Below are 14200 nucleotides of genomic sequence, written 5' to 3' on the forward strand. Positions count from 1 at the left end.
TTTCAAACCGCATACCAACTGGCCAGCCCAGCATATGGAACGTTCGACAGGTGAACGGCAAATTCTTGCGATACACCCACGACCTCCTCTACACCACACGTTTTAAGAGCGCTGCGCCGGGTAGTGCGAACAGAAACTATCATCACCATGAATCTGCACGCGCTCTCTTCGTCCTCTACTTCCTCTCAATCCTCGCCTTCATCGTCTGCTTCGCTCCCAAAACACATGCGCGGATTTTTCAGCCGCGGGATGGAATAACTCTAATGGGTGAGAGAACGAGTATACAGAGAGAGAGAAAGAAATAGAGACAGTTTTGGCGAGGTGGGATTCGAACCCGCGTACCCACAATCCGATGGCGGGCGTCCTAACCACTCGGCTATCCAGGCACGCTGGCAGAGAACTAGCATAGCCTTGAGGTGAGGAGGAGGCAAAGGAGTAGGGGAGCAGTGGCGTAAATCATGGGGGGGGGGTCCTGACCCCCCTTGTGTATAGGTTGGGGGGACACCCCTTGCAAGTGTCCCCCCCCCCTCTTGAGATTTATCTTTTAGACGCCATATTTTAATTTCTTGAACGTCATATTTGAATTAAGGATAGCGCACTTTCCGTAAAACCAACTCTGAAATGTGAAACCCTTCCAGTAAACAGAAACGAAGCACAAAAGTGAGCTACTTGTCGTTTCACAAAGTACTGTAGAGCACGAGATTTCTGGAATATGTTACGGTTTTACATCAGACCCGTGGCGTAAATCCGGAAGAATCTCAAGGAAGGACACACATTTTGCCATGGCGCCATTTTGTTTCTATAAATGTAGATTTTATTTTTATTTATGTAAGAATAAAATCATGCTTCGGAATAAAATTTTGAAATCTAGCCTGGGGTCCCAGCTCGCTCACACACGGTGACGCAAAACAATATGAACAGCCATTTGAAAAAACTGAATGCGCTATATTTAACTGTCGAGCAATTCAAGTATATGATGTTTGAAAGACAAATCTCAAGGGGGACACATTCAAGGGGTCCCCCCCCCCCCCCAGAGAGAGATTTAAGCCAAAGCTTCAGACATGCCTCAAATGTTTATTACGCTGAAGTTTGAAATGGATAATAAAGGATCCCCGATCATCTACCGTTATTTATGTCGACGATTTGTTGGAAGCCATTCACAATGAAGTATAAATGCGATTGCTGGACTATGATTGTGTTATTTTAATAACAATTGCGGGTGAACAAAAAATTGCTTTACAAAGAAAGTTTCCTTTGGTAAATCGTGGGAGGCCTTTTCTCACAGGTTAATTTACATGATGGCAAATTGAGAAGGGAGAATTAAAAACTGTAGCTTTACGCGTCATCACAAAATAAGTGCTAGCGTTTGTCTTTCATGGTTCAAACCGAAAGAAATGGCCGGAAGGAAGGAAGGAACAGGAGAGGGAGTAAAAGCAGGGATGTTATTCAGTCTTGGAAAACTGGTATGCTACCCTACACGGGGGAAAGGGAAGGGGGAGTTTCAAAGATATAGAGAAAGAGAGGGAGCTGGAAATATGCTACAGTTGCGCTTAGAAGCTAAAGTTCTTTTTTTTTTTCAAATTTCACTTGAAAGGATGTTTTAATTTTGATACAATAAAAATTAAACATTTTGTAAAAACAATATGGCCGCCATCGCACGAGGTGTGTCCCCCTTAGTATGGTGGCTAGAGGGGGAAGTGTGACGGGCGAGAGCGGAGGGCTGTACGAATTCCCAATGAAAGATGGCGGTCACACCAGGTGGCGCTACCTGCGCCGTAGGTGCTTGCGGCGGCATTTGCCTGCTTTGCGTATGGCCGCTAAACGTTAGTTTCACTTGTTTCTAATAATCGCTTATACCCCGCGCCCGTGCTGTTGAAGGCGCTACGTGTTTGTTTCGCTAAGAAGCATGTGTTGCAAGTTGTTAGCGGTGTTAAGCAAGAGGGAAAAAAAAGAAAACCAAGAATGCTTTTAACCAGACGGAACTGGCATGCCTCCAGGCTTTCATATTTAAATGTTTCTTAATATCGGTTTGCTTCGACATGTTTAATCTGCTACAGTGTGCAAAAACTTGGCTAGTTGGCTGATTTTCATGGTAAAAGCAGCGCAAAAAGACGACAACACGAGAAGAACGACACAGGACAGGCGCTGAACTGTTCAGCGCTGGTTCTGTGTCATTCTTATTATCATATTCCTTTTGCGCTGCTTTTACCATATTTATAGTCTGCTTCAGTTTAACTAAACCACTTGCTCGGCTGCATAGCTCAGCTGACTTTAAAGTGTTCTTTCCTCTTGGTCAAGTGTAAACTGTTTACAATCGTTCATAGCGAGTATATTGGCTGCAGTGCAGCGCGTTTTTTTTTTTTCTCTCTTAGTCCGCACCTACTTCCCCCCCTCCATTTCCTCTGTATTGTAGGGGGTTCTCTTCAGGGGCGTAGCCAAGGGGGGGGGGGGTTGGGGGGGTTCAAACCCCACCCGAAATTTTTCAATTTTGCTTGGGTATATATACACGCACACATACAAACGCACGCACGAACATACATAATGTATGGTTGAACCCCCCCCGAAAAAAATTTCTGGCTACGCCCCTGGTTCTCTTGAGCGCGAAATGTTCAAAGCATTTACATTTTCCGGCTACTTTTCCTTGAGAAAATTGAAGTGCTCTTGAGCGCGAAATGTTCAAAGCATTTACAATTTCCGGCTCCTTTTCCTTGAGAAAATTGAAGTGGAGATCGGAATGCTGCAGCTGGAGGCTCTTTGATACTGAGCATTTTATTTTATTATTTTAGCGATAGTTCTGTCTATGCAAGGACCAATGATTTCTGTTAACTTACGGCTTTAGATGCATACTAAATACATGCAAGGACATGTTTATTTATCACACATTTGTCATCCCATAATTATGTCAGACATTTGTTATCACATACTCCCCTATCACGTTAAGAGGTCAAATTACTTGACCCTCCTCAACTTCAAGTTTTTGGCGCTCCCTTATTTTTGGAAACTCCTGTCTGCTTTTCTTTTTTTTTTTTTTTGGTAATGTACTTTGGTGCGTCCAGAAACACCGTAGGCACAGCGTCTTCTGACAAACGCGGGGTATCTCAACAACCTCACCGTTTATAATGTACATGAAACAGCGCGCTTAGACAGGACAGAAAGTTACAAGAAGCACACAGTCTGTCTGCTTCTTGTAACTTTCTGTCCTGTCTAAGCGCGCTGTTTCATGTTCAAGATGTACCAACTGGCCCGCGAACAATCATTGTTACAATTTATAATGTGTTGGTATGTCCTTCCGATGAAACTCACGTCGAAGTGCCGCTCGCAAACAACGCTGTCCCCTGTCAGCTCTTTGTCAGTCCGCTTATTATTTCGAGCTCGCGAGATCCTTCGGGGATTTAAAGACCGAAAGCTTCTCCGAGCACGATCTATACCCGCCTTTACAGCCAGGGACGAAGCATGTACTTGCGCGATTTGACGGCATGGTTCGCAGAACACGTGGGTACAGTGGCGGGTAAACAAACGACGACAGCGAAGGCAAGGCACCCGAACAAGGTGACGGCACAGCACAGAGAGAACGAACGAGTCCAGACGAGCCAAAGCAAGCGCGGCGAGCGCGAGCACCTACTACTACACCAGCGCCCCTTGCGGCGGCCAGAACTTTCATTGCGTTCCGCGCATCGCTCTCCCACGGCGGGGATACAGCGCCCGTCACACTTCCCCCTCTAGCCACCATACCCTTAGTAATTCTTCTGGATTTACGCCACTGGAGGGGACAGAGTAAAACATAGCATAGAAAGAAAGAGAGGAAGAAAGATAGAGAGAGAATCAAAGAAAGAAGCAAGGAATAGAGAGAAAGAAAGGGGAGACAGAAAAAAGAAGTAAGAGAGATAAAGATGTATAAAGAAAGAGGAACCATGAAATAGAGACAGAGAGAAGTGGCCAAGAAAGAGAGAGATAGAAATTTAAGAGCGAGAAAGAAAAAATAGAAATAAACAGAGACACGTACAAAACACAAAAACAGAGAGATGAGAAAAAAAAAGAAGAAAACAGAGGAAGCATTAAAGATATAGATAAAAATAAAGAGAAACAAATAAGGTCGCCCAGCGCCGCTCTTGCTTCAGGCTTATGCAACCCTAGTACGAAGGTGCCTTTTTCCTTTCTTTTTCTTTTTTTTTTTTTGCCTGTGTACGAGCTCCAATCTTCCACCGTGGCTGTAATAGTGGACTATATAGTCCACTATAGCTCTATATAATGCAGCATAGGAATGCTGTAAGCGTTAATGCACGTACTCGTGTATAGTGCTCACAACCAGGCCCGCAGCCAGGAATTTTTATGGGGGGGGGGGGGGGGGGCACTTGCTTAAAACTTGACTATTTGAGAAAAACACCTATTTTCATTTTTTGGCAGAAACACGTACTTCAACAAAATTTCGGGGAGGGGGGCCGGGCCCCTAGCCCCCCCCCCCCCCCCCCCCCCCCCGGCTACGGGCCTGGCTCACACCCAACTGAAAAAACGACCTCGGCTCTATGCTGACCCAACGTGCATGGCCGACCTCGCCGGCCATGGCCCGAGCTGGTCGAGCACTCAATGACAGAGTTGGTCGAGCACTCAATTTATAATCGAATATTTTTATAAATACGCGAGCGGCCCGAGAGTCACGCAACACTGGTGCACTCGTGAGCCGTGACGTAACAAGCAGCTAGCTGTGCAAGCGTCTGCATTGCGGCGAACGATATTGTTCCATGGTCAGATGCACGTGATATATCGAGATATTTTAGCTTTCTTCAGCTTGGCACTGAAATTAAACGATTTGCAGCGGCTGAAACTTTGGTAGAGGGCGACGGCTCTGTTCCGTGCTGCACATGACGTCACACGCGCCGTAGCAAAATGGCGGTCGCCGGCGGTGGGGGGGGGGGGGGGGGGGGCTTTACAGCCGGCGACTTCTATAGGTCTTGTTTTGCACTGAAATAGTCTTTTAAGGCCCACTTTTGAAATCCGTATAGGCATACTAGACCCGCTACTTCTAGTTTTCGCTGAAAACCACAAATCTTTGGGCGACCGTGTCATGGCCCCCTTAAATAATCGTGTGCGAATAATCTAGCGCAACCTAGTGGCCAGGGGCGTAGCCAAGGGGGGGGGGGGGGTTGGGGGGGTTCAAACCCCCCCGAAATTTTTCAGTTTTGCTTGCGTCTATATACACGCACACATACAAACGCACGCACCGAACATACATGAAGTATGGTTGACCCCCCCCCCCCCCCCCGAAAAAAATTTCTGGCTACGCCCCTGCTAGTGGCAGCTGACGCTGAACGCTCAGACAATAAATTTTCGCTGACCGAGAAATAATGTGCGTGTTGTAGGGAAAAAAAATCCACGCATCTCTACGAAGTGAATCATGACGAATGGGCGAAGCTCTCGGTATCGTATAGGTGAGTAACCGTACGTTACCCGAGCATTGCCCCATATAATGAAAATTGAGTGAATAAAGTGACATAATGTTGACATAAAGCGGCATAAAGAGTCGACGACAAAGCTAGGTCCTGAGGCCCATGATGTCTACGTTTGAAGTCGCCGACTAGTATAAAGGGTTTGTGCTTGTAGGTGTTCATATTGTTTCGTCCCAATTAGGAGTGATATTAGACCATTGTTAATTCTGATGTTTCGATTTTACACGGTGCTGTGCCCGTGCGCACGGACGCCAAACGGACGGACATAACCCCTAAAAATTTGCGCCCACAGATATAATGCAATGTCGGCTTGTCGCTGGCTCATAGAGAACCTGGCCAACGTAGTAGTTAGCAAAGCAGGGCCCTACGGAGGACCACGTTTGGTCGCCCGAGCATTGGGTGCCGTCTCTTTCTCTATCATATGCTGACCATTGGCTGAATGTCTTCGGCCAACTCATAACCCAACTTTGGGCCGCCATTGGTCGGCCAACAATACCGCGGTTGCCGAGCGCTGCCCACTTCATTGCCAACGTCTGCCGTCGGCCATTTTCAGTTGGGATAGCAGTGAAAAGTGGTTCTTTATTCTGGGTGCATGGTGGCCGTCATATTTGACGAAAAATGAACGGAATCTTCGAGATATTGCGGGGCATTTAAAGGTTAAATTCTTCCATGGCGTCCAGAAACATACAGCAGTGCGATATCGGCTTCGCAATCGTTTCTGGCGCATGCAGCATGCAAAAGCATAGCCCTTGAGATTCATTTCTGAAAATTATATTGATCCATTTCTCGTTGGCCCCGGATGTTAGCATTGAAACCCACATATGCCAGATGTACTTACAACATATGGGTATATGGGTTACGAATTGTCCAGACTTTTATGCTGCACGCGAACGCAGGTGTCCAAAAACGACTTGAACAACCGTAAAGACGTCACGCACACACCCACACACATATATTTGTGCAGGGAAATGTGTTGCGTTACTTTTTTTTAGGAGCGGAGCTCCTCATAGCATCACCTGGTCGGTCGTCGCTCCATCCGGCGTGTCCCCGCCGTCGCGTCTCCCGTATCATTCAATAGATGGCGCTGTCCCATAGAGATAGAAAATAAAATAAAATGAAATACAAAATAAGAAATAAAAATAAATAAAAAATAAAAAAGTTAAAATAATAAAAAATTAAAAATAAAAAAAGAAGAAAAAGGAAAAATAATCAAAGCGGCTATCGCTTTGATTACTGCTGGGCGAAACCACTGAACATTTCACGGTGTAACCATGATTGCTTCAGGAGCTTCGCCCAAGGCTCTTCATCGTTCACCTGTGGATATGCTGTAATTTTTTTAGTGTGCGGGGGAAATGGCCGAAATAGGGAATTTTCGTGTCCCGCCACGGGTATACGGGCATTCCTCGGCGCAGTGCGGAACATATCACTGGGTGGTCATAGTTTCAATCGCCGCACTGTTGACAACAGTTTCACGTTAAACCACGTCATTGAGGCTATGACCAGTCATGCCTAGAAATGACCCAAACTGTGGCTTCCGAGATTAGCTCCGGCAATGCGTAGCGCCATAGAGTTTCTTACAATATGGCGTAGCGCGTTGCCGGAGCTAATCTCGGAGGCCACAATTTGTACGGCTACGTGTACGGCTACGCAAGATTTGTACGGCTACGTACAAATCTTGCGCGCTTTGAGAGTTGTGGCAGATCGCCACGCATGTGCATTTCTTTTGCATGATTCGTTTTTCGATGGCGCCGCGAAAAGTGTTTTGAGCATACCGCTGCTGCTCTGTCTCTCACACAGCGCAAGTGTATACATCTCCTTCTAACCGGCCGTTTCGTATAAAGAAGCATTTGGTACAGCTACTAGCCTTGCGAAAAACCGCCGTTATGCCAACAGCTATCGGAAGACCAAGCAAGCAGATCGGTATTGCCATTTAAAAACCAGCTAGAAACTCAGTACAGATATGGGTCGTGTGGTCTGCAATATGTCCACCTTTCAACAGGGGCTTCCTGGGTGCCCTCATATCCCCTTCAGGGCTGTTGCAAACATGCGTGACCTCCAAAAATGCACTGCCGAGGCAGTGACGTCTACCTTTGTAGGGTCAGCGTCAAATGCTTCGGGACCACGAGACAGAAAACAAAGCTCATTTTTCCCACTGCTTCAGCAAGCAGCCTTGCTTAATCTAAAATGCGCTAACATGCACTGTGCAGTTCGACCGAATCACCATCATCATTATCAGCCTGACCACGCCCACTGCAAGACAAAGGCTGCAGGGCAAAGGCTATGATCCGCCAATCAACCCGTCTTGTGCTTGCTGCAGCCATGTTATACCCGCAAACTTCTTAAACCCTTTGTATATACCAGCGTCCAGATATGTGGACAAAACATATCAGTGAAGTGGAATCAGGCCAATGCATTGCCTTAAAATCGATGAGAAGTGTTGGCATTACTTCCACATTTCATAAAAACATCTATATATGTCAACTTGTCTGTGGTGGGAATCGTGTGCGCGTTCAATCGGACGAAACACAGGAAGGTAGGACAGAGTAAACGGAAAGTGCGCAAACTATCAACTGGCTTTATTCATTTGGTCGCTGCATATATTAGCACTTTTTTTTCTTCACACGTCCCAAATAAATCGAAAGAAAGGGGGAAGAAAAGAGGAGGAAACACAGACCATGTAGTTGATAGTTTGCGCCCTTTCCGTTTACTCTGTCCTTTCCTTCCTGTGTTCGTCCGATTGAATGCGCACCGATTCCCACCACAGACATGCACCAACTCGCCCAGCAAGAAGTACTTTTAAATATGTCAACTTCTGTGAACAACAGCGATAAGTGCGCACAGAACAATGGCGTTTTTCTCAAGTTGCGTGTAGAGGTGTATGGCTACATTTTTTTTATAAGCTCACTCTAAATCGTAGGAGTTTTGAAATTCTAGGGCTTTATTCAAGAAAAGGAAGGTTTATCTTGTTCTTGTGTGACTTTGTTGCACTGTGAGCAACCAAAGTTTTGTGAGTTGAGTTGTCGCTGCAGCGTCCACATTTGTGGACACCAAGCATATCGAGTTCGTGTAAGAAGCTGATGGAACGCCGATGGTAGTAGGGCTGGTAGGGCCCGCTTCGTAGCCGTGTGGCTCTGCACAAACATCTGTCATATAGCTAAATAAGCCTTTTAGAAGCTATTTAAGATTTATTTGCTTTATTTGGGACGTGCATTAGATGACGGAGACACACATGCCACAATTTTCAAGCTCACTAGCGGAAGTGAATGTTCCGATTTGGAGAGCACCGATCATTGACGCGTTGAAGCAGAGCCATCAACAAGCAAATGCCTCTTGGACAATACTACTGCTGATGACGAAAGCATTCAGTTTGAACTTAACCATGAACGCATTGATAATGATATGATCAACGAGCATAAAAGATGATGACAATTACACGTTGCAGTAGAGCTGTGGACACGCAAATGGGCCTTGAATGGCGATAATGATGATGATGATGAAAGCGTTGAACAAGATTGATGCGTCGATGATGATGAAAGTGATGAATCAGAGCCATTAGCAAGCGGCCACGTGAAATTTTATGATGATGATGATATTAATAATGAAGGCGTTGATTAGGTAAGTGATGATGATAATGGTTATTGCGTTGAAACGGAGTCGTCGGCAAGGAAACTTCTCAAGTACGATGAAGAAGGATGATGGACCGAGTTTAGCGTTCCCAGGCGTCCACATATGTGCAGCACTCGTTAATACGTACCCGCTTTAAGCCTACTAACGGTTAAAACGTAGTGGCGACGAATCCCCGACCAAGTCTCATAGAGCCCATTTGCTGGCCGCTTAAGCCGTAGTGCTTCGTCCTACGACCACCGGTTAGTGCGTACCCTGCGTACCGCGATACTTTTTGTGCCATAAAAATTTTACTGCGACGCTGAACTTCCCGACGCCACAATGTGCAGCCAAAGATTTTCCGTCTTTTCGAGATGTGCGTAGATCGGTCGATCACTGATTCCGACTTGCGCGCGATTGCGGCGGCGCCTTAAGCATCGGAAAGAACGAAAGTGAGGCGGCGGCCACCGACGAACGTGCCAGCATGACTTATCGCCGACAACATTCTTTTCACAATAAGTATCTTCAGATATCGCTCGGGAACGCGTGCGGCGCAGCATTGCTTTAAGCCTACTGCACGCTTTTATTAGGCGACCTGAACGCGCTGGGCCGCCGATCGCTGCTGCCTCGTTGTGCGGGGCCGTGTTCAAGTGCGCGCCGCTACAAACGATCAGCTCGCTGTTGCGGAGTTGAGCGTTGCTGGTCGCGGGCGACGAGAAACCTCTTTGCATTGACGCAAATCACGCTAACGCACGCGTACGGTACAGCAAGGGTAGCGCTGTTGTAACCATATACTGCACGCTTTTATTGGGCGACCACCCAAACGCCGTCCGCTGCCAGACGGCCAGAGCGTCGCGAGTGCGCATCGCTTGCAGAAAGTTCGTCATCGCCGCGTTAACCGAACAAGCTACTCGCCGCATCTGTGCACGTTCTGGAGCGAAGCGGGTACGCAGAACACTCCCACGACAAATGCGCGCGTGCGGTACACCAAGCGGCCCGGCAGTGACGGCGTGAGCCGAGAAGGCGCTGCACGCAACTAGCCAGAGACGATATATGCTCCACGCAGCCGTACCCCGTTTCACTGGAACTGTGTCAGTTTTCGTTTAGTAGCAGATCGCGGTACAGACGCACACACATATATCGCGGAAAGCCTACACTGTCCGTTCTGTCCCTATGTCAGTCACTGCGTATACGGATCCTGTATACATATCATATAATTCCGAAATGCTCCTTAACGGACGGTCTGCGAGAGTACCAGAATCTTTCTCCACTTTGGCAAAAAGAAATAAAGGCTTTGCAGTGGGTGCTTTAGGCAATATTTGCTGTGGCGCTGTATTTATATCTTTGCTGGCGGCGATGGCGTACGCGAGGAGATGCAGATTTTTACTTGATGGTTAATGCGTACTACCGTTTAGTGCGTAGTTATGCGGCGTTCCCGGCAGGTACGCATTAATGAGGTTCCGCGTACAGTTGCTTTCTTCTAGAACTAAAGCTTAATTTTCCAGGTTTTCGGCTCATTCCCAGTTTCATGTGTGTTGTAATTGCATATACGCAAAAAATATTTACTTCCGCACTGGATTGCCCGTGGGATACAAGGTTAATCTCATCTGCCCACCTAACTTCCTGTCTCCCCCTAGCGCGTTGACTAGCAGCTACCTTGACTACACGCCCATGTCCATTTCTTCTTCTTGATGTCGACTAAGATGTCCATAACGCCCGTTTGTTCCCTGAACCACTCTGCTCTCTTCTCGTCCCTTCAGGTTACACCTATCATTTTCCTTTCCATTGCTCAGGGGCGTAGCCAAGGGGGGGGTTTGGGGGGTTCAAACCCCCCCCCCCCGAAAATTTTCAATTTTGCTTGCGCATATACACGCACCACACGCAACACACAAAGTATGGTTGAACCCCCCCCCCCGAAAAAAATTTCTGGCTACGCCCCTGCCATTGCTCGCTGCGTCATCCTAAATCTAAGTTGAACCTTCTTTGTAAGCCTTCAGGTTTCTGCTCCGTAGGTAAGAACCTGCAAGATGCCGCTGTTATATATCTTTCTCTTGAGAGATAGTGGCAAACTAATATTCATGATTTGAGAATGCCTGCCAACTGTGCTCCACCCCAACCGGAATTTAGTTTATGCAGAGCTAGCAGTCTCTAAACCTCTGATGCCGACTGTACAACCATGCAACAGTGCAGAAAGAGATGCTCCCTCTCCCCCATGAAAATCAGGGGCGTAGCCAGGAGGGGGTTGAACCCCCCCCCCCCCCGAAATTTTTCGATTTTGCATGTGCATATATACATGCACAGATACAAACGCACACACGAACACAAAAGGATGGTTGAACCCTCCCCGAAAAAAATTTCTGGCTGCGCTTCAGATGAAAAGGTCTAAGTACATCATCACGGAGGTCACCAACAATAGCGTGAGGCACATTAGTATTACTGAAACAATGTTCATGGTCAATATGCCACGTCAGTTCACTGAAGATACTCTAAACTGTGCTCCCTCGTATCGTCATTTGTTCCACAAAACGGTGACAAGAATGTGTGATAGCACATACGTTGGGAAATTTCTAAAGTCTTTGTCACTTTCACAGTGCCAAAAGAAAAACACAAAACCTGTTTGTATTTCAATTCTTTCCTGGACTTTAGACTTTACATCTCTCAACTAAGAAAGCCTGTTTTCCTTCAGATCACGTGGATTGCCACAAGCGACAATGTTGTCGATCGGCACAAAGAAAAGTTGACGTGGCTATATGCAATGGTTTTGCAGTTCATAAAATTATCATGCAGGTGCATGTCAGTGTTGCCAGCACAGGTATCCCATGGTCAAATTACATGGGTATCCTGTTAATGTCTTACAACACTCGTAAACAGTGGCTTTTTTGCAATCAGCCAAGCCAGCCATAAAGCCAGCCAATGAATGCGTGTACAACAAAAGTATAGAAGGACTATGGTACGACACATCTGTTGTAGTGTAGAATAGTATTACTATGACCCTTTGTTCCCTTCTTCATTTATTTTTATTTTTCTTTCTTCATTTGTGCAACAACACAAGATTGTCATGGTACTTGTGGCACCATGAGGCTACATCTCCAAACCTTGCAGTTAATCAACATATTTTTTTCAACCAACCCTGTAAACATTTTTCCAACTGCTCACCAGATCTTGCTTCCTTGCAGAACAGATCCTAGTACTCCTGAAAGTGACCCCCCGCTACCCCATCTTTACTCTACAAAACCCCAGTTACTCTGAAAGTGACTCACAACCACCTACTCACTTTAATATTCATATTTATCTTTATTCGAAAACCCACCACTTTTTTTTTTACACTTCACAGCCCACCTCTTGAAAGTTTTTCTTGTGAAGAGGACGGGACCTTGTCAGCATACCTTGATCCTCTCTCCCCAGAACATCTTGACGCCAACACTTACCCCAGATTCGTATAACATTAATTTCTATATTTAAATCCAACACCAACTGTCCAAACGCTTGGGTGCACTTGACATTTTATCGCAAATGGGGGTGGGAGAGGGGGCTTTTATCCCCCAAACACGCCCCCCCTTCCCCTGCTACCAAACTGCATTGTAGCATAAGTATGCCAAGCAAGGGGATTCCTTAGAGTTAGACCATTTTGCAATTTAAAACAACTTCTCTCATGCTAGTAAACTGCAGTTTCACAAAGCCAAAAGCTCCGCTCTTGCTGCGAGACAACACTTGGCAGAAAATAAACACATGAAAAAAAAAAACCCAGATGGCGACACCACGTTGAGGTTCCCGCACAAGCTCACTATGACGTCACAGATTCGGCAGGCTCTGGCAAGGCCTACATGATTCTTTACTGGTAAAAATTCTATTGTTTCTAAGGAAGCCGAAATAATCTAGTAAAGTTGAGGAAGCCTTATTGAGCCAATGTAGCCACGAAATGAAAAAAGAATGAAATCCATGACGTCACACTAACATTCGGAAGCGGAAGTTAGGATACGAGATTCAATATAAAACTTTGAGCTTCATTTTCTGCACCGATAACGAACCTATGATAATGATATTAATGGCAATAGAGTTTTCAAATGAAACAAAAGAATAATTTATCCATTGAAACTGATTCAGTGTTGGTCTCGTGTCCCTAGAGGAAACACTTTACACTCAAGGTGTCTAGAGTAGGCTCTGTGCCAAAACCCCTTGCATCACTGATCAGCTTGCATAGTGCTCAGAAGCTTCAACCATGAATGCTTTTTTAAGAAGTGGGCAATGAAAGATATTAATGAGTTTCAGTACTGCGTTTGTACTTTTCGCAACGTGTTGTTACATTCACAATGGTGTTACCAACTCTACGTGCGCAGTACTACTCAAATTTGCAACTGCTTTAATGAATTACATGCTGGAGGAGCACAGAGCCAGATTTGTTCAAAGGGAATGGCCTCAAGCTTCGTCCACTCGGGCTGTACAGGATCACATAATTCACCACACATACACACTCCTCTGCCAAGAAATAAAAACAGTTTTATTCTTAATCCAAATCCCAACAAAGACCTGCTCACACTCTCAGATCAAACAAGTAAAAGCTGAGCCTCAAAGCAAACAAGCAGGACACAGCTGCTGCAACCCGCAAAAGTGGATGTCACAATGGGAAAAAATGGAACGACAGCAAGCTCAACCAGAACACATTTCATCAATCAAGCATGTCAGAGCCAGTTCATGATGAGCAAAGAAAGCATGGCCAGCTTTTGAGCAGGTTTTCAAGTGCTATTAAGATGAGCAACCGCCAAGACGAAAGCACATCCTTTGGCACTTGCAAGACCTACACATGTGTGTGATAGGACTGATGTAAAAAAAAAAAAAGAACATGCATAAAACGATGCATTCCTTAATATTACATTCCACTCCTGGCCTGAGAGCATGATCAGAGTTGTTGATCCCATGTATGTACTATGTGAAAAGTTATCCGATGCCACTCTCGAAGAGTGTTTTAGACAAGGTCCCAACTTCAAATGCATAAAAAAACCAACCATTACACTGCAGAAAGAATAATTTATAGTATCAGAGGCTTGGCAACAATTACGGATATCCCTTGTGCGGCACGCTTCACAGAATACTGGTCCGAGTTCTTGCTTGTGCTGTCTTTTCGTTTTTTAAACATCTCACCTCTTTCCCTTGTG

This window comes from Rhipicephalus sanguineus, chromosome 6, assembly GCF_013339695.2.
Source record: "Rhipicephalus sanguineus isolate Rsan-2018 chromosome 6, BIME_Rsan_1.4, whole genome shotgun sequence".
In the NCBI taxonomy this organism is placed as follows: domain Eukaryota; kingdom Metazoa; phylum Arthropoda; class Arachnida; order Ixodida; family Ixodidae; genus Rhipicephalus; species Rhipicephalus sanguineus.